General features: G+C 47.2%; 1 protein-coding gene across 2 annotated transcripts in view; it reads right to left on the bottom strand.

Annotated features, from left to right (window-relative positions):
• The window catches only part of HOOK1 (hook microtubule tethering protein 1), a 122,745-nt gene that overhangs the window by 98,060 nt on the left and 351 nt on the right, over positions 1-24,334 (bottom strand). The window lies entirely within an intron of this gene.

Below are 24,334 nucleotides of genomic sequence, written 5' to 3' on the forward strand. Positions count from 1 at the left end.
TATTTTTACACAAAACTTAGTAGATTTACACAAGCTCGAGCAACCTTTTTTCATCGCTCGAGTGATCGTAGTGTGATTGACAGGAAGTGGGTGTTTCTGGGCGGAAACTGGCCGTTTTCAGGGAGTGTGCTGAAAAACGCAGGCGTGACAGGTAAAAAAGCAGGAGTGGCTGGAGAAACAGGGGAGTGGCTGGCCGAACGCAGGGCGTGTTTGTGACGTCAAACCAGGAACTAAACGGACTGAGGTGATCGCAGTCTAGGAGTAGGACTGGAGCTACTCAGAAACTGCATGAAAATATTTAGTAGCAGTTCTGCTAATCTTTCGTTCACTATTCTGCTAAGCTAACATACACTCCCAGAGGGCGGCGGCCTAGCGTGTGCAATGCTGCTAAAAGCAGCTAGCGAGCGAACAACTCGGAATGACCACCATGGTTTTGCCCAACTGCTAACAAATTTGCTGCTGCGATCAACTCAGAATTAGGCCCCTTGTGTGATAATTGAAACTTGAAAGTGAACATGAAAAGTAACGTGAGTCACATGCCGAAGTGCCCCCCATGCTCTAGCTATGTGTGGGGACTCCTGTGTGTGTGTGGGTGTGGCTGGGGGCTGGGAGACCGCCCCAGCTGTCCTGTTGTTAATCTGGCAACGCACGGTGCAGAACAACAGGCAATGCCCACAAAAAAAAATCAGATTCTGACATTTGCCTGGTAACAATTTTATGGTCAACATTTCTACAGAGTGGCCTGAAATGTCCTTCTCAGTGTTGAGGGTCCATATGGACAGCAGCACAAGGGGGAGGCTTCGAGGGGGCACACATGTTGTGCATTACAGGCGTAACACATTACCAGCTTCTGCTGTGAGGAACGTTTGGTTTTAATGATGTCTCACAGCTATGTAAATATTATTTAAAAGCCTCTCCTCAGACACAGGCTGTCTTATCAGGGTGCTAAGGGCAAACGTCCTTATCTTTCATTCATGGGGATTTAAACCAAAGTAACAATGTCTCTCAGACTGAAGTTAACCATGTGTGTAGATCTGACAGAGAGAAGACAACATGGAGTTAATGGCGGCTCTTGTGGGATTCAGTATCTGCCAAAATTCAGGCACTGGTAAATTGTAAGAAATGTGCAGGGGATGTAGCTGGCATCCCAATGGACGGGATTCGCGGTCAGAAGATTGGCGCTGGAATCTTAACACCTATTAGAATCCCGGACGTACTGTAAGTATGCTGGGAGGGTTGGGCTGCGGGGGGAGGGTTGGGCTGTGGGGGGAGGGTTAGGCTGTGGGTAGGGGTAAGGCTGCAGGAGGGGAGGGTTAGGGGTAGGGTAAGGGGTAGGGTCAGTTTAGTTGCTCAAACCTGTTGGGATTACGGCAGTCGGGATTCCAGTGTGGGTATACGGACCGCCAGCCTCCTGACTGCTGGAATCCCGTACCCAACCTGTGTACAGTGCCATGATGGTTATTCAGGTCACCACTACCAGAATGCTCGGGTGGTCTTCTGTATGCCGGCGGTCGGGCTCCCGGCGCTCAGTATACCGGCGCCGGGAGCCCGACAGCCGGCATACCGACACTTATTTTCCCTCGTGGGGGTCCACGACCCCCATAGAGGGAGAATAAAATAGTGTGGCGCGCGTAGCGCGCCACCGTGCCCGTAGCGTGGCGAGCGCAGCGAGCCCGCAAGGGGCTCATTTGCGCTCGCCACGCTGTCGGTAAGCCGGCGGTCGGGCTCCCGGCGCCGGGATGCTGGTCGCCGGGAGCTCGACCGCCGGCCAGCCGTAGTGAACCCAGAATGCTCAGCTAGGAGCTGCTTAATGTCATACTTGCCTGCTCTCATGCCTCACTTTCCGGTGGAGGCTGAGACGAGGTCTTAAAAGAAAAAGTGATGAGGCACCTGATGAGGCAAATTGGTAACGCGTATGATGAAGGACTTGTACCCTTATGTGGGTGAGGTCTGATGAGGTGTTTTGCCTCATTATGACAAGTACCCAACCACCTTACAGGCAGGCGCGGGGTCTTCCGGGATATTCCAGGAGAATAGCAGTCTAGGCTTAGAATGCAGTGGTTCTCAAACTCAGTCCTCAAGGCCCCACACAGGTCCATGTTTTCCAGGTCACCCAGCAGTTGCATTGTGTACCACCAACTGTCACACTTTAAAATCCACAGGTGACCTGGAAAACATGAGCTGTGTGGGGTCCTGAGGACTGAGTTTGAGAACCTGTGTGGGGTCCTGAGGACTGAGTTTGAGAACCTGTGGCTTAGAGTGTACACTTTGTGTCTCATGCCTCAGCTATGTCACTAGTCGCAGCCATTGCAGCGGGTAATTGTTCCTCCCCTCACACAACCCATCCGCCATATGAAAAGAGGTGAATTACATTTATTTTTTGGTTCTATATTACTGGAAGTAAAAGAGCCCTAATCTGTGATAGGGACAGCAGAGGTGATAGGGGAGGTGATTTAGCAAAGCCCGGTTCCTCATCCACTCTGATTGGTGTATGACCAGCACCATCCATCATTCAGTGTGCTACTGGGTATGGCACTGAGTGCAACATGATAAGGGGTAGCGTCGCGATGCTACCCAGCTAGATCAGAGGAGGACACCAGTGGCAGAAACTAGGAGTGGGTATGGCAGGAGGATGAAAGCAGAGGTGCTGGGTTGATACTAGTGGTACAGGTAATACAGACCGAATAGTATTGAGCTGACATTGGGCGAAATGTAACCGAATGCGATTTATCAAAAACACAGATTTTTAGCATTGAATAACTGGCACTTCTGACAAATTGCCTCATATTACTTTTGTCTCTCTAAATGTAGTCTACATAGTTCCAAGTTCTGGTCTAGGCAGTAGCAAAGAGTGCATGGTCATTATCCGTAGCAAAAGTCTGGTACACTGGGCGGGCACGAAGTAGCCATGGGTAAGGGAGAAGCGAGATCTGGATCTTAGCAAGTGTCTGGTACACTGGGCAGGCACGAAGTAGCCATGAGTAAGGGAGAAGCATGGTGTGGATCTTAGGAAGGGTCTGGTATACTGGGCAGACACAAAGTAACCATGGGTAAGGGAGAAGCATGGTCTGGATTGTAGCAAGGGTCTGGTACACTGGGCAGGCACGAAGTAGCCATGGGTAAGGGAGAAGCGAGATCTAAGTCTTAGCAAGGGTCTGGTACACTGGGCAGGCACGAAGTAACCATGAGTAAGGGAGAAGCATGGTGTGGATCTTAGGAAGGGTCTGGTATACTGGGCAGACACAAAGTAACCATGGGTAAGGGAGGAGCGTGGTCTGGATTGTAGCAAGGGTCTGGTACACTGGGCAGACAAGAAGTAGCCATGGGTAAGGGAGGAGCGTGGTCTGGTACACTGGGCAGACAAGAAGTAGCCATGAGTAACGGAGAAGAGTGGTCTGGATCTTAGGAGGGATCTGGTATACTGAGCAGATACAAAGTAACTATGGGTAAGGGAGGAGCGTGGTCTGGATTGCAGCAAGGGTCTGGTACACTGGGCAGACAAGAAGTAGCCATGGGTAAGGGAGGAGCGTGGTCTGGTATACTGGGCAGACAAGAAGTAGCCATGGGTAAGGGAGGAGCGTGGTCTGAATCTTAGCAAGGGTCTGGTACACTGGGCAGACACAAAGTAGCCATGGGTAAGGGAGGAGCATGGTCTGGATTGTAGCAAGGGTCTGGTACACTGGGCAGACATGAAGTAGCTATGGGTAAGGGAGAAGCATGATCTGGAATTTGTAGCAAGGGTCTGGTACACTGAGCAGACATGTAGTAACCATGGGTAGGGGAGAAGTGTGGTCTGGATTGTAGCAAGGGTCTTGTGCCTTAACAAAATCTTTCCCAAATGTTTGTACTGCAGCTTTAAGCGACATCACACTGATTAGGGTACATACCCAGATGTGAGTGACTGTCAGGAAGACCTACTTTCAGAATGGAACAAGTATGCCAGGTTTAACGCAGCAATTTAGAAGCAGTAAATATTGCAGTGAGGGAATCTTGGTGGTCATTCCGAGTTGTTCGCTAGCTGTTACGTTCGCTGCGCAGCGATCAGGCCAAAAATCAGCACTTCTGCACATGCGTATGCGGCGCAATGCGCACGCGGGTCGTACTAATACAACGAACGATGTAGTTTCACACAAGGTCTAGCGAAGCATTTCAGTCGCACTGCTGGCCGCATAGTGATTGACATGAAGTGGGCGTTTCTGGGTGTCAACTGAACGTTTTCAGGGAGTGTTCGGAAAAATGCAGGCATGGCTGGGCGAACGCAGGGCGTGTTTGTGACGTCAAAACAGGAACTGAATGGTCTGAAGTCATCGCAAGCGCTGAGTAGGTCTGAAGCTACTCTGAAACTGCACAAAATTATTTTGTAGCCGCTCTGCGATCCTTTCGTTCGCACTTCTGCTAAGCTAAAATACACTCCCAGTGGGCGGTGGCTTAGCGTTTGCACGGCTGATAAAAACTGCTAGCGAGCGATCAACTCGGAATGAGGGCCCTTGTTACCTGTTTTGCAGGAAGCCAATGCTCTACTGTATATGCAGATACACCTTTATATGTATGTATGTATATATATATGTATGTATGTATGTATGTATGTATGTATGTTCATTGTATTAGAATGGATAGGTAATATTATTGTAAAGAGGCATGCGTGTGCCCATGCTGACATGACACAAACACACTCATTAAGAAACCTCAGTATAGATACTATTGGATATTAGAAATGATCAAATATTGGGGTGCAAGACCGGCTATTATAGTAGCAGATGTACTGTAGCAAGGTATGCTGCAACTTTTAGTTTGACACAAGTTGGAGAGCCACTTGCGACCTCACAATACTCTTAGGACCTGATTCAGAGTTGCACGGTAATGCATTCGCAGTAGTGATCCCGTACACGGATACTGTGTGAAAAACATGCGAATGTATCAGCCGCCAGGATTTGTATTGAGACTCCCACAGGCGACGCAGCATCGACTGCAGATCATATGCTTGCCGCTGTCCTGAGTAACTCTGCTCACACAAAATGGCCACGGGAACCGAGGAGCTGTCGCCATGTTTTCTGTGTATGACATCACATTCGCAGGGTGAGACACGCCCAGAAAAGTCACGGCACGCCTGTGTATTTGCCACCACTCCCCATTACCGCCCACAAACTGTCCCTGACTGTCAATCACTTTGGTATTTAATCCTCTCTGCTACCTTTGACACTAGAGCATCGAACACAGTGCGACTGTGACGCATGGGCAGTCGTCCACTAAAGACTCTTTACTATCTGCATTGCGTACAACACGGAATCAGGCCCTTAGTCTACATTTCAGGAGCCGTAGGTAAAATGAATTCTGGTTAGAATACTCCATTCAAATAAATAATGACTTCACACTCAGGAGTACTAATGAAAGTTTAGTTGCAAACAGCTTATTTAGATTGCATCCTCCGTCAGGCTGTAAACACACCCATGATTTGTCAGAACTGGTTCTACAAGTCTTTAACGTGAACAAAGCTTTAGTCAAAGTAGTATAAACTGTTCAGCAGATGCCAGATTTTATCCATGCCATAGGAATGGTTTCTGTGTGACTGGCCGGCTCTGGAGAGAATGTGGCTCATGCACATATCGGATAGCCGATTCTGGAATCCTGACAACCATCAAAATACCAACGCCATTATTCCTGACAGGCTTAGGAGATCAGAAGTATAGTGGACGGGTTAGAGCCATTGGGGGTGGGATGGTTAGGTTTAGGTGGTCACCCAGGGGGCTAGGGTTAGGCTGCGGAGGGATGGGTTGGGGGAGTTAGGGCTCGGCACCACCCTTGGGGAGGTTAGGTTTAAGCACTAAGGGGGAGGGTTAGGCTGCGGGGAGGGGGGGGGGATTAGGTTTAGGCACCACCAAGGGGAGTTTATGGTTAAGCACTAAGGGGGGAGGTTAGGGTTAGGCTACGGAAAGGAGGGTTAGAGGGAACATACTTACTTTGCCCCTGTCGGGATTTTACAGATTGGGATGATGGCGTTGGTATTGTGAACGCTGGCATCCCGTCCGGTGGTCAGTCATACTGAACCCATCTATCTATCTATCTATCTATCTATCTATCTATCTATCTATCTATCTATCTATCTATCTATCTATCTATCTATCTATCTACAATAACATTAAAACCACCTGCCTAATATTGTGTAGGCCTCTCTTGTGCTGCTCTGACCCATTGAGGTATGGACTTGGAAGGTGTCCTGTGCTATGTGTGTGTTCCTTCTAGGCTGTCTCAGCAGGGTGCTGCACCCTGCCCATTTTTGAAATGTGAAAAAGCACCCTGCCCTTTTTCAGTGCACCCTGCAGGACCATAAATCGCCCCCTTGTATACAGAATGTAACAGTCAGAGCGCATGTTACAATGTTGTCGTCTACTCCTTGCCCACCTCTGAAATTGGAAACACAATTTCTATCCTTAGCCAACTGGATGGCAGAGGAGGCACTGTAAATAACACAGCACTCTGATAAAGAGGGAAAGAACAGGGTAAGCAGTGAGCAGGTACTGCTTACAGTATTTCCCTAGTAGAACAGACTTCTTTTTTTCCCTATGTATTTTAACCCATTGTTTAACTTTTCTGTTTTATGACACATACGGATTATAACCACTTCAGCACTGGAAAAGACATTTATAATTATCTACTTATGTATATGCTACAGCCGATCTTTCAAGAAGACTGGACATATACAGTATGTTTTTCAGTACATATGTTAGGTGTCTTATATGCAGTGCTTAAAGTGGTCCTAGAGAGGTGGTGGAACTCACCCCCCTCCCCACGGTGCCCACCCAACAAAGGTATTGCGCGCGCCGTAGGCGCGAGCCGCAAAAAAGGGGCATGTTACACAATAGTAATAATGCCCACAGTAGTAGCACCCCATAATACACATAATGCCCACAGCAGTAGCGCCTCTTATACAATGCCCACAGTGGTAGTGCCCCTTATATAGAGCCCATAGTAGTGGTGCCCCTTATGCAATGTTCGCAATAGCAGTGCCCCTTATGACCCCAGGAGTGATGCCCCTTATGAAGTGCCCCCTTTACAATGCCCTCATTAGTAGTGCCCCCAGTAGTAATGCCCTTAATGGTAATGCCGTGTCCGGCCGATGCAGTCCTCTCGCCGCCCGCTCCTCTGCACTATGAGAGAGACGTCATGACGTCTCTCCCATAGCGCGCACTGACTGAGCCGGAAGCCGGAGCTCAGTACTGAGCTCCTGCCTCCGGCTGCCGCTGTGCGGGGAGACGGGCGCCCGCTGGTAACACACTCTCAGCGGGCGCCCGTCATCTCCCTGCAGCGACGGGGACACATCGCCGGGTTTAGGTGAGCCGGAGGAGGCGGAACTGCGTTCCGTCTCCAAGTGGAACTGACGGAGCGCAGTTCCGCCCCGTTCCGGCTCACTTTAACCCCTGCTTATATGTATGTATGGGTATATGATTTACTAAGGGCAAAATGTACAGTATGTACAAAAACTATAAACATATGAGCTATGCTTTGTGCGCAAAGCGTCACATCAAAAATGTGCCCTCTTCAATGCTCAGCACCCTGCCCTAAAAAAATCCTAGAGTGAACACTACTATGTGGCACCAAGCAACAGATCCTGTAAGTTCAGTAAGTTGCGAAATGGGGCCTCCATGGCTCGGACTTGTTTTTCCAGTACATCCCACAGATATTCGAATGGACTGACATCTGTGCAATTTGATGGCACCGTCAACACCTTGAACTCTTTGTCATGTTCCTCAAACCATTCCTGAGCAATTTATGCAGTGTGACAGGGAGTATTATTCTGCTGACAGAGGCACTGCCAGCAAGGAATACCGTTGCCATGGAGGATCTGCACCAATGTTTAGGTAGATGGTATGTGTCAAAGTAACATCCACATGGATGGCAGGACCAAAGGTTTCTCAGCAGAACATTGCTTAGCATCACACTGCCTCCGCCGGCTTGCCTTCTTCCCATAGTGCATCACAGGGGGCCTATCTCTTCCCCAGGTAAATGACACACACAACTGTTCACATGATGTAAAAGAAAACGTTATTCATCACACCAGCCCCCTTCTTCCATTGCTCCATGGACCAGTTCTGATCCTCACATGCCCATTTTAGATGCTTTTGGTGGTGGACAGGGTTCAGCATGTGTACTCTGACTGGTATGCGGCTACGAAGCCATGTCACCTTACTATCATAGCCAGAATGAACTTTTCCAGCAATTTGTGCTACAGTAGCTCTTCTGCAGGGTAGGACCAGCTGGGCTAGCTTTCACTCTCCACAGGCATCAATGAGCCCATAACCTATTCACTGGTTCATCGTTTGTCCTTCCTTGGACCATTTTTGGTAGGTATTAACCACTGCATACCAGGAACTCATCAAATTCAAGAACTGACTGCTCACTTGCTGCCTAATATGTCCCACCTCTTGACAAGTGCCATTGTAATGAGATAACCATTGTTATTCACTGGTGTGGATCATTAGATCGACAGTGTCTAGGTCGACAATGTTTAGGTCGACCACTATAGGTCGACAGTCACTAGGTCGACAGGGGTTCTAGGTCGACAGGTGAAAAGGTTGACATGAGTTTTTTTTTTGGTGCCGTTTTCTTCGTAGAGTGACCGGGAACCCCAATTAGTGCACCGTGTCCCCTCGCATGTCTCTCTTCGCTCGCCATGCTTCGGGCAAGGTGCCTCACTCCGCTACCGCTTCACCCGGCACAGATTACCGTTCCAGTCGTAGTCCACGTGGATCATTAAGTTTGAAAAAGTAAAAAAAAAAAAAAAAATTTTTTGAAAAACTCATGTCGACCTTTTGACCTGTCGACCTAGCACATGTCGACCTAGAAACCCTGTCGACCTTCCAACCCTGTCGGCCTAGTGACTGTCAACCTATAGTGGTCGACCTAAACATTGTCGACCTAGACAGTGTCGATCTTTAGACCGGATCCCGTTATTCACTACTCCTGTCAGTCATGTCCGAGAGGTGCCGGAGACAAAGGCTCAGTACACAATGGTGTTTGTCATCCGGTCATGTGGAACACAAATCTGTCTGATGTGCGGCTGTTTCACTTGTGTTTGGGGGTCAGGGGAAATCAGTGGGCGTTACTACATTGACCTCCATGGGTGTAACTGGCATTAAATGGAGCAATGCTCCCTAACACTAGAACCGCAGAGCCCAGGCAAGCGCCAGTACTACGCATAAAAGCAACGACAGCAGGTATCAGACCAGTGGGAGATATAAGGGTCAATTTACTAAGCCTTGGATAGAGATAAAGTGGATGGAGATAAAGTACCAATCAATCAGCTCCTAACTGTCATGTCACAGGCTGGGTTTTAAAAATAAGAATTTACTTACCGATAATTCTATTTCTCGGAGTCCGTAGTGGATGCTGGGGTTCCTGAAAGGACCATGGGGAATAGCGGCTCCGCAGGAGACAGGGCACAAAAGTAAAGCTTTTACAGGTCAGGTGGTGTGTACTGGCTCCTCCCCCTATGACCCTCCTCCAGACTCCAGTTAGGTACTGTGCCCGGACGAGCGTACACAATAAGGGAGGATTTTGAATCCCGGGTAAGACTCATACCAGCCACACCAATCACACCGTACAACTTGTGATCTAAACCCAGTTAACAGTATGATAACAGAGGAGCCTCTGAAAGATGGCTTCCTAAACAATAACCCGAATTAGTTAACAATAACTATGTACAAGTATTGCAGATAATCCGCACTTGGGATGGGCGCCCAGCATCCACTACGGACTCCGAGAAATAGAATTATCGGTAAGTAAATTCTTATTTTCTCTATCGTCCTAAGTGGATGCTGGGGTTCCTGAAAGGACCATGGGGATTATACCAAAGCTCCCAAACGGGCGGGAGAGTGCGGATGACTCTGCAGCACCGAATGAGAGAACTCCAGGTCCTCCTTTGCCAGGGTATCAAATTTGTAAAAATTTACAAACGTGTTCTCCCCTGACCACGTAGCTGCTCGGCAGAGTAGTAATGCCGAGACCCCTCGGGCAGCCGCCCAAGATGAGCCCACCTTCCTTGCGGAATGGGCCTTAACAGATTTAGGCTGTGGCAGGCCTGCCACAGAATGTACAAGTTGAATTTTGTTACAAATCCAACGAGCAATCGACTGCTTAGAAGCAGGTGCACCCAACTTGTTGGGTGCATACAGTATAAACAGCGAGTCAGATTTTCTGACTCCAGCCGTCCTTTAAATGTATATTTTTAAGGCTCTGACAACGTCCAACAACTTGGAGTCCTTCAAGTCGTCTGTAGCCGCAGGCACTACAATAGGCTGGTTCAGGTGAAACGCTGATACCACCTTAGGGAGAAAATGCGGACGCGTCCGCAGCTCTGCCCTATGTCGAATGGAAAATTAAATAAGGGCTTTTATAAAACAAAGCCGCCAGTTCAGATACTCTCCCGGCCGAAGCCAGGGCCAGTAACATAGTCACTTTCCATGTGAGATATTTCAAATCCACCTACTTTAGTGGTTCAAACCAATTTGATTTGAGGAAATCTAAAACTACATTTAGATCCCACGGTGCCACCTTAGGCACCACAGGAGGCTGTATATGCAGTACTCCTTTGATAAAAATCTGGACCTCAGGGACTGAGGCCAATTCTTTTTGGAAGAATATTGATAGGGCCGAAATTTGAACCTTAATAGATCCCAATTTGAGACCCATAGACAATCCTGATTGCAGGAAATGTAGGAAAACGACCCAGTTGAAATTCCTCCATCGGAGCACTCCGCTGCTCGCACCACGCAACATTTTCGCCAAATACGGCGATAATGCTTCGCGGTGACTTCCTTCCTTGCCTTTATCAAGGTAGGAATGACTTCTTCTGGAATGCCTTTTCCTTTTAGGATCTGGCATTCAAACGCCATGCCGTCAAACGCAGCCGCGGTAAGTCTTGAAAAAGACAAGTACCCTGCTGAAGCAGGTCCCTTCTCAGAAGTAGAGGCCACGGATCGTCCGTGACCATCTCTTGAAGTTCCGGGTACCAAGTCCTTCTTGGCCAATCCGGAGCCACTAGTCTTACTCCACTTTGCCGTATAATCCTCAATACCTTTGGTATGAGAGGCAGAGGAGGAAACACATATACCGACTGGTACACCCAAGGTGTTACCAGCGCGTCCACAGCTATTGCCTGCGGATCTCTTGACCTGGCGCAATACCTGTCCAGTGTTTTGTTGAGGCGAGACGCCATCATGTCCACCATTGGTTTTACCCAACGGTTTAATAGCATGTGGAAAACTTCTGGATGAAGTCTCCACTCTCCCGGGTGAAGGTCGTGTCTGCTGAGGAAGTCTGCTTCCCAGTTGTCCACGCCCGGGATGAATACTGCTGACAGTGCTATCACGTGATTCTCCGCCCAGCGAAGGATCCTGGCAGCTTCTGCCATTGCCCTCCTGCTTCTTGTGCCGCCCTGTCTGTTTACATGGGCGACTGCCGTGATGTTGTCCGACTGGATCAACACCGGTCTTCCTTGAAGCAGAGGTTCCGCCTGGCTTAGAGCATTGTAGATTGCTCTTAGTTCCAGAATGCTTATGTGAAGAGACTTTTTCAGGCTCGACCACACTCCCTGGAAATTTCTTCCCTGTGTGACTGCTCCCCAGCCTCTCTGGCTGGCACCCGTGGTCACCAGGATCCAATCCTGCATGCCGAATCTGCGGCCCTCCAATAGATGAGCCTCCTGCAACCACCACAGAAGGGATACCCTTGTCCTCGGCGACAGGGTTATCCGCAGGTGCATCTGAAGATGCGACCCTGACCATTTGTCCAACAGATCCCTTTGCATGGAATCTGCCGAAAGGGATTGCTTCGTAAGAAGCTACCATTTTTTCCCAGGACTCTTGTGCATTGATGTACAGACACCTTTCCTGGTTTTAGGAGGTTCCTGACCAGGTCAGATAACTCCTTGGCTTTTTCTTCGGGAAGAAAAACCTTTTCTGAACTGTGTCCAGAATCATCCCCAGGAACAGCAGACGAGTTGTCGGCATTAATTGGGATTTTGGAATATTCAGAATCCATCCGTGCTGCTTTAGCACCTCTCGAGATAGTGCTAAACCCATCTCTAGCTGTTCTCTGGACCTTGCCCTTATTAGGAGATCGTCCAAGTATGGGATAATTAATACGCCTTTTCTTCGAAGAAGAAATATTATCTCGGCCATTACCTTTGTAAAGACCCGAGGTGCCGTGGACAAACCAAACGGCAGCGTCTGAAACTGATAGTGACAGTTTTGTACAACGAACCTGAGGTACCCCTGGTGTGAGGGGTAATTGGAACGTGGAGATACGCATCCTTGATGTCCAAGGATACCATAAAGTCCCCTTCTTCCAGGTTCGCTATCACTGCTCTGAGTGACTCCATCTTGAACTTGAACTTCTTTATGTACAGGTTCAAGGACTTCAGATTTAGAATAGGCCTTACCGAGCCATCCGGCTTCGGTACCACAAAAAGAGTGGAATAATACCCCTTCCCTTGTTGTAGAAGAGGTACCTTGACTATCACCTGCTGAGAATACAGCTTGTGAATGGCTTCCAAAACCGTCTCCCTTTCTGAGGGGGACGTTGGTAAAGCAGACTTCAGGAAACGGCGAGGTGGCTCTGTCTCTAATTTCAACCTGTACCCCTGAGATATTATCTGCAGGATCCAGGGATTTACCTGCGAGTGAGCCCACTGCGCGCTGTAATTCTTGAGACGACCGCCTACCGCCCCCGAGTCCGCTTGCGAAGCCCCAGCGTCATGCTGAGGCTTTTGTAGAAGCCGGGGAGGGCTTCTGTTCCTGGGAAGGAGCTGCCTGTTGCTGTCTCTTCCCTCGTCCTCTGCCTCGTGGCAGATATGAATAGCCCTTTGCTCTCTTATTTTTAAAGGAACGAAAAGGCTGCGGTTGAAAGGTCGGTGCCTTTTTCTGTTGGGGAGTGACTTGAGGTAGAAAGGTGGATTTCCCGGCCGTAGCCGTGGCCACCAAATCCGATAGACCGACCCCAAATAACTCCTCTACGCATCGCCTGTCCACTGTCGTGTCCATAAAGCTCTTCTGGCCGAAATGGACATAGCACTTACCCGTGATGCCAGTGTGCAGATATCTCTCTGTGCATCACGCATATAAAGAAATGCATCCTTTATTTGTTCTAACGACAGTAAAATATTGTCCCTGTCCAGGGTATCAATATTTTCGATCAGGGACTCTGACCAAACTACCCCAGCACTGCACATCCAGGCAGTCGCAATAGCTGGTCGTAGTATAACACCTGCATGTGTGTATATACCTTTTTGGATATTTTCCATCCTCCTATCTGATGGATCTTTAAGTGCGGCCGTCTCAGGAGAGGGTAACGCCACTTGTTTTGATAAGCGTGTTAGCGCTTTGTCCACCCTAGGAGGTGTTTCCCAGCGCTCCCTAACCTCTGGCGGGAAAGGGTATAAAGCCAATAACTTCTTTGAAATTAGCAGTTTTTTATCGGGGCACCCCACGCTTCATCACACACGTCATTTAATTCTTCTGATTCGGTAAAAACTACTGGTAGTTTTTTCACACCCCACATAATACCCTGTTTAGTGGTACCTGTAGTATCAGCTAAATGTAACATCTCCTTTATTGCCAAAATCATATAACGTGTGGCCCTTTTGGAAAATACGGTTGATTCGTCACCTTCACTACCGGAATCAGTGCCTGTGTCTGGGTCTGTGTCGACCGACTGAGGCAAGGGGCGTTTTACAGCCCCTGACGGTGTTTGAGGCGCCTGGACAGGCACTAAGTGAGTGTCCGGCCGCCTCATGTCGGCAAACGACTGCTTAAGCGAGTTGACGCTATCCCGTAATTCCACAAATAAAGGCATCCATTCTGGTGTCGACCCCCTAGAAGGTGACATCCTCATATTTGGCAATTGCTCCGCCTCCACACCAATAACGTCCTCATACATGTCGACACACACGTACCGACACACAGCAGACACACAGGGAATGCTCTATACGAAGACAGGACCCACTAGCCCTTTGGGGAGACAGAGGGAGAGTCTGCCAGCACACACCAAAAAGCGCTATATATGACAGGGATAGCCTTATGATTAAGTGCTCCCTTATAGCTGCTTTTATATTAATATATTGCCATTTATTTTGCCCCCCCTCTCTGTTATACCCTGTTTCTGTAGTGCAGTGCAGGGGAGAGACCTGGGAGCCTTCCTGACCAGCGGAGCTGTGACAGAAAATGGCGCCGTGTGCTGAGGAGATAGGCCCCGCCCCTTTTCCGGCGGGCTCGTCTCCCGCTATTTAGTACATTTAGGCAGGGGTAAATATCTCCATATAGCCTCTGGGGCTATATGTGAGGTATTTTTAGCCTTTTTAAAGGTTTACATTTGCCTCCCAGGGCGCCCCCCCCCAGCGCCCTGCACCCTCAGTGACTGCCGTGTGAAGTGTGCTGAGAGGAAAATGGCGCACAGCTGCAGTGCTGTGCGCTACCTTAAGAAGACTGCAGGAGTCTTCAGCCGCCGATTCTGGACCTCTTCTTGCTTCAGCATCTGTGAGGGGGCCGGCGGCGTGGCTCCGGTGACCATCCAGGCTGTACCTGTGATCGTCCCTCTGGAGCTTCATGTCCAGTAGCCAAGAAGCCAATCCATCCTGCACGCAGGTGAGTTCACTTCTTCTCCCCTCTGTCCCTCGTTGCAGTGATCCTGTTGCCAGCAGGAATCACTGTAAAATAAAAAACCTAAGCTAAACTCTCTAAGCAGCTCTTTATGAGAGCCACCTAGAATTGCACCCTTCTCGGCCGGGCACAAAAATCTAACTGGAGTCTGGAGGAGGGTCATAGGGGGAGGAGCCAGTACACACCACCTGACCTGTAAAAGCTTTACTTTTGTGCCCTGTCTCCTGCGGAGCCGCTATTCCCCATGGTCCTTTCAGGAACCCCAGCATCCACTTAGGACGATAGAGAAAATGAGTTAGGAGCTGATTGGCTGATACTTTATCTCCGTCCACTTTATCTCCATCCAAGGCTTAGTACATAGACCCCAATGTCACTTGTCCATAGTCATAGCAGATCATAACGAGATTCTGTGGGCCAGTTTTAACCAGCGCATTTAACCACTATGGGGTATATTCAATTAGTGTCGGATCCTCTGCGACGAAGAGGATCCGACACTTCACTATTCAATTTGCGGGCATTTCCGACAGGTTTTTGCCCGTTTTCGACAATGCCGATACGACTTTTTTTTTAAAGTTGAATCGGCATTGTCAAAAACCTGTTGGAAACGCCCGCAAATTCGACAAAAATCCGGGATCCGCGGCTAATCCGCCGATCCACATGTTTTCCGACAAGTTGGAAAAATGGCACTGGACTTGAATAGGTCGAATCCAGATTTGACCTAAAAAAGTCGGAAAGTGCAGTTTTTCCGACTTGTCGGAAATTCCGACACTAATTGAATAGACCCCATAGCCGCTGATTCTACTTCATTATAACCAAGTCAAGTTAGCAAAATGGAGTTTCTTTCTTTATCTAAATGTATATGCAGTTCTAATACTCCTCCTTGAGAACAGTTAGGAGTGAAGTACTCTCCATAAAGGACATTACTACACGCTACTCCTACACTCGTGTCAGTTTTCCCGTAAATGCATTTGGCCCTTGTATGGCTCATCTCCCACTGTGTAACCTTCGTAGTGCGCCCAACAGGGCTGCCTTAACTGGTAAACTTGTGGATGGGATGAAAAACACATGGACCTGATGGTTTTACTGGAACCCTACTCTGAACCTAAGGACTCAGCAATCTCCCCGTTTTGTGTTCTCTTCTGGGGGTGGACTATTCCACCCTGGGTAATCCTACGCAGAGCGCCTAAGATGGCTGCCGCACCTGGTACCTTGTGAGGGTGGAATACACAACCCCTGGAGGTTATTACCCAAAATGCTTACACCAACCCTGCATTATGCTTTCTGTCTTTATTGTCTGTGTGGTTTATCTTTTGATGTAATACTTAAATCTTCTGTATTATGTGCATTGTTTGAGTTCTAGTTGGCGCCGCGGATGGCTGCCTCGGTGCTGCTCTGCCAAGCAGCCTTTGTGTTTAGTCCTACGTGTATAATATGTCTAATATGTTGAGTCTATTGTACAGTTGCAATGTGCAGTATCAACTCATACGTGAAATGTGTGTAATGTATGCTATGTTCTTCCCCCTTCGTATGCTATGTATTCCCCCTTCATGTTGCTGCTTGGCGATGCATTGTACCACAAAGAATTCCTAGTGTACGTGAGTACACCTGGCCAATAAAGCTGATTCTGATTCTGATTCTAATCATGTACAGGCAACCAAATCCTTGCTAGAAAAATACCCTGGATTAAGCAACACAGCAGAGCTGATTTGATTAAGTAATGGTATTTGCTGGATGAATGTCTGTATTGGGCTAAATATATCGGAGTGGCTTGCTCTTTCTTGTATCACACAATGCAGTGACAGACTAGCGGCACAACTGGTAGGATTTCCACCGCTAACAAAAGTGCATTAAAAGATTTACATTTTTTCATAAGCCGAAGGAATCTGAGCGTTACATAAATTCAGCCTTCTGAGAAGCCGTCATTCAATAACACTTCAGACATCAAATCCTATTACCCAGGAGCCCTCAGAATGGTTAGTGACGTAGCGAACCAGAGTAGAGTTTGATAGGAAAAACTATGATAAAAGATGCTCTTTATGGCAATGCCTCGGGGGGGCCATCCTCTTCTCACATTTCTACCTTTGGGGGTGATTCAAATAACAGCGATGTTCCGTTGCTAATATCATAAGGAAGTGATAAACCAGTGATAAGTGCAAGGTGATAAACGCACCAGCCAGCCAGCTCCTGTCAATTTGCATACTGGAGCTGATTGGCTGGTGCGTTTATCACCTTACACTTATCACTGGTTTATCACTTCCTTATGCCTTCTCCAGTTTAATACATCTGCCCCACAATATGGGTTAATCGGTAAAGATAACATAGGCGCCAGCACAAATGAGTGAGGTTTTCCTCCCGTAACTAACAGCAACAGGTGCAACTGCACATAGCACAAGTGTCCCAGGGATCGACTAAATTTAGGGGGTCATTCCGACCCCATCGCATGCTTGGCGGCCGCATTGTGCAGGCGCGTCGTTGTGTGGCGATGACGCTAACGAAGAAAGTGGTTGCAGCTGCGACCGCAAGAATATTGACAGGAGGAAGGCATTCCGGGGCATCAAATCACCGTTTTCTGGGCGTGGAGATCCAAACGCAGGCGTGTCGAGGCGTTTGGAGGGCGGATGTCTGATGTCAATTCCGGGACCTGCAACGCTGGATTGATCGCACAGGGTAAGTAACTCTTACCCTGGTCTTGCTCTACACAAAACTTTTTTAGCATAGCAGGGCTGCACAAGCGATCGCAGCCCTGCCATGCAGAAATACACTCCCCCATAGGCGGCGTCTAGTTGATCGCACGGGCTGCAAAAAGTTGCAGCGTGCGATCAACTCGGAATGACCCCCTAAGTGCAAAATACTTGCATCCGTAAGTGCGGCTATATGGTGCAAAAGTTGTGATGAATCATAGATAAAGTACTTTATATTAAAATAGCATAAAGTATTTTAAATAAAAATAAAACATACTGTAAACAGAGTAATACATCATATCCGCTTCCCAAAGAAAGAAAACATTTATTACCGTAAGAGTAAAAAAAAAATTTACATTTGAATATTGATCTGTAAAACTGAGGAATAAAATACTCTTACTACAGTGGTAATTGCATGTCAATAAAAGCAACTAATTTACTTTAACAAAGTATAACACAATTAACTATATTATATATTATAAATGTTTTATAAATAATTTTTACTATGGCCTCTCTTTAAACAACAATTGCAAGTAATCATATACAGATTTGCTTGGAATCTTCGTGATCTTCACGATGAAGCTCGTGTTTGGAAAGCCCCTAGCCCAGAGGTTCCCAAACTGTGTGCCGTGGCTCCCTGGGGTGCCTCGGGACACTTGCAGAGGTGTCCTGGGTTGGTGGTCCAGGACCAATTCAAATTATTCATGGTCAATATAATAGGCAAAACCAGTGCTGGTGGCTGCCAGTCATACAATATGTGGCCAAACAGCAGCAAATCTTGTCCCTCACCACACAACTGACCCTAAGGATGACATAGAAACGCGATCTACTTAATGTAATATTTCTTTCTAAATTTCTCAATAAGACATTTTTGGCCTAGGGGTGCCGTGAAAAAAATTCTGATATTCTAGGGTGCCGTGATTAAAAAAAGTTTGGAAACCACTGCCCTAGCCTACTGTCAGATAGGTGTATTTATTTTAAAATCACATTAAACACTAAAATTGCACCCAAGTCTGAAGAGAACAGATGGGTCTACTATTTATTTAGGTGTATAAATCCATTTTGAGTCCATGTATAAAAATAAAATGTGAACATTGTGGTGAATACGTTTTTATAGCAACTGTACATCGAATAAGGTCTGCAGTCAGGAAGGCGATGCTTATCCCTGCGACTTGTCTGTACATGTGCTAATAAATATAAGTAGACTGGAGGTGTGCACACAAATAAGCAGGAGGATGATTACACGTTATATACAGGTGCAATAATAAATACAAATAGAATGACTTAAATGCCCCTTTTTATAAAACCAATCTCATTTACTGCCAACAACGCGCCTGATTTCAGAATTGCAAACAAGTATGTTCTGCAGTCAGATGTTGCGATTTTTAGCCCTGCGAATACTCCACGACTGAGCGAACGCAATTATGGGCAAATACGGTCTGTTGAGAATCCTACGCATCACCGTTTGCGGCGTAACTGTCCAACAATGGTGAAAACACAGGTAGGCTAAGTGTACTAAGAGCGTGTAGGCAGAACTGACGGCTACTCTGAACAGAGCAAACACAAAAACTGGACGGATCTCTTGCCCCAAGGATAGGACCAGATCAAGTAAGCATTGATAGCAGGTGGATGGGGGTGGAAGCAGAGATGCATAGGACTAAGAATATACACAAATATCCATAGGCGTGCGCGGACGCCGACACGCGGGTGCCGCTCCGGACGTCACCCCTCCGCCAGGTAACTGACTACCTCCTCCACCCCTTCCTCTGGGACATAAGACTGCTCACCTGGCTGGGCCGCCCAGGTAAACAGTCTATATTCTCGACAGGGGAGGGGAGAGTAGACCATAACGCGGCGGAGGTGGGAAGTCCGGAACGGCACCCCCGTGTCGGTGTCTGTGCTCGCCTATGCAAATATCCCCATTTATTTCCTTGCATGCATTTGCAGTCATCTCTAGATCAGCCGCAACATGTGTACAATGGATTAAGTTTCAGCCTATATTATAATTATGTGACACATGGAGAAATCTGGCTGCGTGCAAACAAATGACTTCGTGAGACTTTGGGGCAAATGTATTAAGCCTTAAAGTGTGATAAAGTGGAGAGTGATAAAGGGGGGTATTCAATTGTTTGAAAAGTCAGTTGGGAGTCTGTTTTTTCCTATATAATACACAGGAAAAAACAGACACCTAACCGACTTTTCAAACAATTGAATTCCACCCAAAGAGAGATAAAGTACCAGCCAATCGGCTTCCTAACTGCCATGTTACAGGCTGTGTTTGAAAAATGACAGAAGCTGATTGGCCGGTACTTTATCTCTCTTTATCGCTCTCCACTTTATCACTTTTTAAGGCATAATACATTTGGCCCTTTATTCGAAAAAGTGACTGTGAACAATCAGTCCTCTTATGATTCTATTAGGATCCTATAGGGATCTTTACTGCTTGCACTGATATATGGGCCTGGTACAGAGATGCGTGCAAACCCAATTATTTCGCAATTGAGCAATTACCAGCACATGTGTCTGAGTCGCTGTGCGCATGTGAGGCGGTGGTCTTGCAACGGCGGTCACAGAGAGCATTTATTCGCAAAGTGATTGAGATGGACCGGGGAGTGGAAACGGAGGAAACGGCAGTTGTTTCGTGATCATTTTCAGGACGCATCTCAGCCTGCGCCAGTAAGCAGTGACATTGGCGTCTCATTCCATGTGGACATAGGGCCACTCAGAAGCCTGATAATAGACTGATCTGTGAGCGACACTGCGTGATTGGACGCAGTCGCTGAGATTTGCGAGACCGCCGGAGGGGGTCTCAGTACACTTCCAGGCGGCAGCTACATTAACATACTTTAGAACATTAATTCGCAGCTGCAAATGCATTAGCATACATCACTGATTCAGGCCCTATGTTGTATGCTTAGGTGACAGTAGGTAATCCAGTCTGTCCTTCCTGCAGAGATCAGCCCTAAACTCGCTCACTCACTTTAAAGACAGTTTTATTCAATGGATCCTCTCGTTCACATCCCGACTTCTCAATGGAGGAATTAGCGTGATGGAATGTAAATCGCTTCAACTTGAAATATAATACAGCATAAGCCAGCAGGTCGTTCCTTCGGATTTAAAACAACTCAGAACATATTTAGCCTCAGACACCTGCACCATAACCAATGTAACGTTATGGCTGCGATTCAATCGTTTTTTTGCACCCGATCTCCGTCTAAAGTGACGGAAGATGGAGAGCGATTTTCTATTTTTTTCTGCGCACGTCGTACCCAAACAGACTGAGTTCAGCCGCGTAAAGCGGCTAAACCCGACTACACTAACGGGCGCTACGCGAAAAGTGCTGTTTGGGCAAGATGAGGTCATGTGACCAGCGCTTAGGATCCCGGCGGTCCCCATGCCGACGCCGGAATCTCGAGCGCTCAAAACGCCGGCCGACAGAATGCTGACCCACAGGGTCTATTCCCACTCGTGGGTGTCAGAGTTGAGTAGAACCTGTGGCGAGCGTAGTGAGCCACCGAGCCCGCAAGGGGCTTTGTTGCGCTCGCCCTCCCGCGGCATTCTGTTGCGGGATCTCAGGGTCGGTATGCTGACCGCCGGGATCCCAGAAGCCGGCAACGTGCTCCCAACATGTTTGGGTGCCCAAACAGCCGACTCCTTGTACATTTCAGCTCGCCACCTCTGGGGTTAGCGAGCTGAAATGGCGGTGTCGGCAGCTTTCGCGCCCAAACAGAGCATCAACTGGAGCCCAGCACGGAACAGCCACCAGTGAAAACAATTGAATTCACCCCTATGTCTGCAAATGGAAAAGGATAAACAATGTATTTCAAATATGTACAATCCAGCCCTATATAAACACTGTTATAATATATATATATATATATATATAAAAACACTAAATAAACACTATAAATTATATAAACACTATAATGATATAAACACTATAAAGACTGTACTGTATGCTCACCAGTATGGGTACAGTTGTGTTTCTCCACAAATACTATATATATATATATATATATATATATATATATATATATATATATATATATATTTTTTTTTTCCCCCTATGCAAAAGGTGAATTAATTTTGACCAAAGGATGTAATATAATGGGCTTCATGAACAGATGAATGGGGTGCTCTTCAGTATGCCGACTGTCGGGATCCCGGCGCACACTATACCGGCGCCGGAATCCCGACAGCCGGCATACCGACACTTTTTCTCCCTCGTGTGGGTCCACGACCCCCCTGGAGGGAGAATAAAATAGCGTGGCGTGCGTAGTGCGCCACCGTGCCCACAGCGTCCCGAGCCCGCAAGGGGCTCATTTGCGCTCGCCATGCTGTCGGTATGCCGGCGGTCGGGCTCCCGGCGCCGGTATGCTGGTCGCCGGGAGCCCGGCCGCCGGCATACCATACTACACCCGATGAATGCACTGTATGTAAAAAAGGCAGGAGTGATACAGGATAAATAAACGTAAGACGAAATAGCGTGTATTTGCCGATATGGGCACGTCTCAGAATGTAGTATAGTAAATGCGTCTGGTTTACTGCAGCGTGACAGCGCTAGCCGCAAACACTAAAGTCACATTACCTTATTAATATAATTCTGTAACAAAGTGTCATATACATAATGTAGAACAGTGTCCGGACAGTATAAATATGGAGGTTCCATTTATTATGTAAAATAGAGTTAAGACAGACACAAATGCAAACTAAAAGTACAAATTAAATTCAATGAAACACAAACATCCACTGTCTTCCGCTTTAAAAATCAAACGGGAATATTGTTATTTGCCGTGGTGCGAATATCAGTTCTAGAACGTGGATGGCTGCGACTTCATATGATGTAGCAGCTACAAAATGATATGCAGAGGCACTTCAGCCAATTAGAAGCAGCAGCCAATCATTACCAGGGCACCATCACTGGCTTATACTTCTAATGGGCGAATCCCCGCTGCCGATCCGCAATCTGATTCGTTGATCAACGAACTTCAATGATCGGCAATTTCTCAGGGGATCCGCAAAATATATGTTAAAAATCTGCAACTCGCTGATTGCAATCATTTTTGGGTCCGAGATGTTGGATTTTGCCAACCACCCGAATGGGCAGGGAGGCGAGCTAAACGAAGCCCCTTGCGGGCTCAGTGGCGAGCTTTGTACGCCACAGGTTCTATTCTCCCTCTATGGGTGTCGTGGACACCCACAGAAGGAGAATTGCCTACTTGGTCAGCATTCCGGCAGCAGTGTAGTACCCCTGTCGGGATCCTGTTGTCGGCATTGAGACAGCCGGGATCCCGACAGGCGGTATTTTAACCGCATACCCTTCATACGTTCCTCCCACTGAGAGATATTACGTACACAGATCAATAAGTCTCATTTAAACAAACCGCATTTACAACCCTTCACAATATTTTTTTACATAAAATTGATTTAAAAAAAACTGCCCGCCATTATTATTTAGCGACACATTACGCAGGACCCTATCCAGACCTGAATGAATTGGCGAGGTAACTGGTGTGAAATTTAGTCCTGTCCCAGTCTGCCGTCTACAAGCAAGCATAAAGTGCACCACAAAAAAAGGTGAATTTTACTTAATATGCAAAGCTAGCCGTATACACAAGACGCGTCCATCTCTTACTGCACTTTTTCCGCACTTACATGCCTCCTCCATCCCACTTCCTTTCTACCTAAGCACAAGGTGTCCTAAGTCCAAAAAAACCCATACAAAAAATGAGTGTGGTATGGAAAGTAGATAGTAACTAGGTAGGCAGTGTCTAGGTCGACCACTATTGGTCGACATGTTGTAAGTCGACAGGGTCTCTAGGTCGACATGTTGTAGGTCGACAGGTCAAAAGGTCGACATTACTTTTTTTATGGGGGGGTTTGTGTCGTTTTCTTTGTAGCGTGTCCAGGAACCCTAATTAGTGCACCGTGTCCCCTCGCATGGTGAGCGGAAGGTGTCTCGCACCACTACCGCTGCGCTCAGCACAGGTTACCGTTCCCAATTGTAGTCCGCATGGATCGTTAAGTATGAAAAGGTTAAAAAAAAAGAAAAAAATTGTGAAAAACTTATGTAGACCTTTTGACCTGTCGACCTAGAGACCGGATCCCCAAAAAAATACATTTAGCAAAAACGAGCATATAGCGTTTACATAAAACTATACATGAGCCCTATAGTCTGTGGCACACAGATAACCCACCTAAGGCACTAGCATAACATGAAACGCACATACTGTATCACACTATACAGCAGAAAACTCTGTATATGGGCAATTCTATAAAATGTACAAAAAACATTATCAATGACATCCAATGTCACTGAGACATTCTTACTGGGGGTTAATAAGCTCCCGAAGGAAATACCTTAGATGCAGGAGGCCCGATCCCTACTACATACTCCGGCGTATAGCTGTGGTGCATTCCCTGGGAATTCATTAGGGGGAAGTTGTGCAATTACTTATACGTGTAATAAACGATCCAAGGTGCCATACATCCATGAACGAAGAGTGCTGAAGTGGTGAGCGGTATATATATATATAAATATGTGCATGTATGTATGTATGTATGTATGTATGTATGTATGTATGTATGTATGTGTATCCATACAGCATGTGTGTGTCTAGCAATTTAAGTGCAAAGGTGGGGGAACTGTCAGTTCATGCTGGGACTTGTAGTTCCACAACTGGACTGCCTCTTCTTGCATAATAAATACATATGCTTGCAAAGTATAATGTGTATGATAGGAATAATGAAACCACAATGTCCATGAATACTGAGCAATTAATGTCCAGGAATACTGAGACATTGCATTGCATTAAATTAATGAGCATTATTGTCTGAGGGGCACTGCAATGATTGTAATGCCCCTCAGACAATAATGGTCATTAATTTAATATATATCTGTGTGCAGCTGCATAGGATATGACAGACAATGTCCAGGTTACACATGATCTGAGCTTCCCCCCTCCCCAGATGGAAATACATCATCATAGCCCCCCATACATC

Source organism: Pseudophryne corroboree, chromosome 9 (genome assembly GCF_028390025.1).
Source record: "Pseudophryne corroboree isolate aPseCor3 chromosome 9, aPseCor3.hap2, whole genome shotgun sequence".
In the NCBI taxonomy this organism is placed as follows: domain Eukaryota; kingdom Metazoa; phylum Chordata; class Amphibia; order Anura; family Myobatrachidae; genus Pseudophryne; species Pseudophryne corroboree.